Source organism: Propithecus coquereli, unplaced genomic scaffold (genome assembly GCF_000956105.1).
Source record: "Propithecus coquereli isolate 6110/MARCELLA unplaced genomic scaffold, Pcoq_1.0 Scaffold132, whole genome shotgun sequence".
NCBI classification, from domain to species: domain Eukaryota; kingdom Metazoa; phylum Chordata; class Mammalia; order Primates; family Indriidae; genus Propithecus; species Propithecus coquereli.
In genome coordinates, this window is record NW_012137414.1 from 4,384,294 (window position 1) to 4,387,510 (window position 3,217).

Sequence of the window (3,217 nt, forward strand, 5' to 3'; positions counted from 1 at the left end):
TTGAAGGTCTAAAAGATTAATATTCCCATTTTTACCTGAAACTAAAAAAATACAGCAAATATTTATCAAATACTCAATATTTTTTAATCACTATGCTAAATACTGTGAGTGATTATCTATCTTTCTATTTATCTTAAAAATCTCTACTCTGAAGATTTCATTCCATTTGATGAAACTTTGCATATGAAGACAAATAAGACAACGCAATAATATAATTCGGAACATGAATAGTGACCAGATGAATGGCAAAAAAAAAAAAATGTATTCTAAATTCAGAATAGGATGAGTTTATTGGAGTTGGAAAAAGCTGGGAAGATGTTGAGTTGGTTCATATTGATCAGAGGGGAAATCTATAGGGGAATCCATGTATAATGAGAAAATTATCGTAATTATTTGTGGCTAATATTAATTCAGGAGAACATTTATAATTCAGTCACATTTTAAAAGATGAAAGAAAAATAAGACAGAATAATGAAATGGGTTACATTATTTGAACTATAAAGTTGAAGTAAGTCATCAACTTATTGGGAGTATTTTGAAGATAGAGTTAAAAAGTCTTTCTCAAGAGTTAAGTTTGAAACTATACATGTTGTGAGGAGCTGATTGGAATTGTTGCTCTGTAGTGGTATTCCTCCGTATGGTATGTCGTTAAAATGAAAAAAAAAATCACAAGCAAATGATGCAAACTGTAATTAGAAGTGGAGCTGCTCATGATCTGGTTATCTTTGTGTTGATCTGGGAAAGAGTTGAGACATTAGTCGGTCAAATCACATCTGTGAGACAAAATCAAAGATAAAAATAGCACAGAGAGAGATTAGAGACAAGCTTCAACCACTTGCTTCTGCTTTCAGTAAGCCCTTGGAAAACTGACAAATCCAGAAATAATTAAAAGCCAATGAGTTTTAATAACCATGAGGGTAAAAATTGTCTTGTTCACCAGTGTATTCCCAACACATAGCATGGTATCTGACACTCCCGAAATATTCATTCAGTGATTGATTGCACATTCTAAACTACTATATCAATATCTCCCACCTCTAAGCATTATCCAGAGATGGTAGCTGGACAATATAGCAATAAAGGTAACTGGTTGCAACTGCCACTTCAGCCCAGACCTAACATGTGGTACATCAAATACCACCCCTGTTGTGACATGTTTTGAATTTGTCTAAGTTAAAGTTCAAATATGATACTTTTAACCTTGGTTACAATCTCTGAATAATGCATTTTATAAATAGCAATAGATTTTTTTTTCTTTTACAAAAGAAGCATTTATCATGCAAGAGAAAGGACATTGTTTCAAGAATAATAGTCAGTCAGTGGAGTTAGTGGCACCCTTCTTAATGAGAGGATTTATAGCCCATTGTTTTCCATTTAAATGTCAATGTGCATACATATAAACATTTGGACAAACAGGTTTCAGTAGATCATGCTATGTAAAGGTCATGTATACCTTGCAAATATTCCCTCATCTCTAACTAATATAATCCAGTTTTTGAGTTCAAATATCAAATTATATCCCTTTCTGCCACCTAGAATTTTGAACTTCTGATATTCAGTGGATCCTAAAAGTTTCACATTTTTATATTTTTAAGAGCCCATATGAAGCCATATGCAATTAGCATATGCTGTACTGTGGCGTGTTCTGTTAACATCAGCTCTTTGATTGAGGATGCACCCTAACTGTTGAATCATCAAAACAACTACAGCAGTATTTTACAACTTCACTTACGCATAATGTGAAGTAACGCGCATGCGTGCCCTCTGTAAATATGAGAGGCAATTTGTTTGGCTCCATATTTTATTTTACTTTCAGGATTACACTACTCACTAACTTCAACAAAAGCAATATAATAAGAAGTATTGCCTCACAATACCATAGCTCTGTCCGTCAATAACAAAAATTCTCAATCTTAACACCAGTGCCAGGAGATGAATCTCATTATGGTAATTCACTGATCGTATATGGAGTCACATCTCCCAGCATACAAAAGAGAATACAAAACAAACACAAGTCAGATAAGCAATTTGATAACTAAGGTTTTTTTTTTGTTGTTTTTTTTTTTGTCAAAGATATGGACGTGTATGTTAGAAATCATCTAATGTCATCTCTTCGTTAGTAAAAAAAATGTAAGCACAGAGTTTATATAATTAGTTTTAGTTCACACAGGTAGTTCGATGGTAAATTCTAGAGAATTCTGCAGTTCATATTTCTTAATTATTCTTTCCATTATATTTCATATATTACATTGCTATTAACTACCACCAAATCAGCACTAACTATAACTTGATAGCTTTAAAAAACTAAACTATTGAAAAAGCACATATTGAGAATATTGAGAAATGTGGCAGGATACAAGGTAGTCTAAAGGGTCAGAGAGTCTGAGTGTTAACCAGATTACATGCATGTAAGACATATCCTGGAAATTTATGCACAAAAGAAGAGGGGAAAATATATTTTTAGTAAAGTTCATTTTCTATTAATTTACAGGACAAGATGAGGTTTAAAAAACCACTCCAGGGAGATCAATAATAGAGAATTACATGTACAAATTCATTAGCTAAAATAAGATTTTGTGATTTGAGGTTTTCGAAAGAAATAACTTCTCAATAATTATACAAACACTGAATTCCACCTTTAAAATAATTTTTAGTACTAATCGTCAAAATTTGGGGATAAGTATGAACTGTGTATCTGAAACACCACTAGTGGAATCTGCCATTGAGAAGCCCATGATGGGCATGTGTTACATGACTGGGTTGTGCTACATCCACATATCTACTTCCTCCATGAAGACTGAGGGCTTGGAAACATTGTTAAACTTTTATAACAAGGATTCTAAGACTATTGCCTTCATAGCAAAGTCATCTCTGGGGCTGATTTCTGGGCAGCATGCTGGCCCCTGACACAGGCAATGAATTATACCAACCATAGGGCCTAATTTACATAGCCCTGACTCATTGGAGCAGGTTTTGGTTTTTGTTTGTTTTTGTTTTGTGTGTTTTGTTTTCTAAGCAAAGGGAAGTCTCCTATCCCATGCTGAATATAAAATCCAGGCTGTATGGAGTTTTAAGAGATTTTACCTAGATTTTGTGTAAGTCACTTGGCTTGACTGAATCAATGTCTGGTACCACCTAGTAAATGTTATTCTTATATTCATTCAAAAGAATAAACACTTCTCAAAATGTGCTCATATGAAATACCTAAAATTATCAA

General features: G+C 33.2%; 1 protein-coding gene across 1 annotated transcript in view; it reads right to left on the reverse strand.

Moving 5' to 3' along the window:
* DMD (dystrophin) overlaps positions 1 to 3,217 on the reverse strand; it is a 2,517,447-nt gene that overhangs the window by 2,426,423 nt on the left and 87,807 nt on the right. The window lies entirely within an intron of this gene.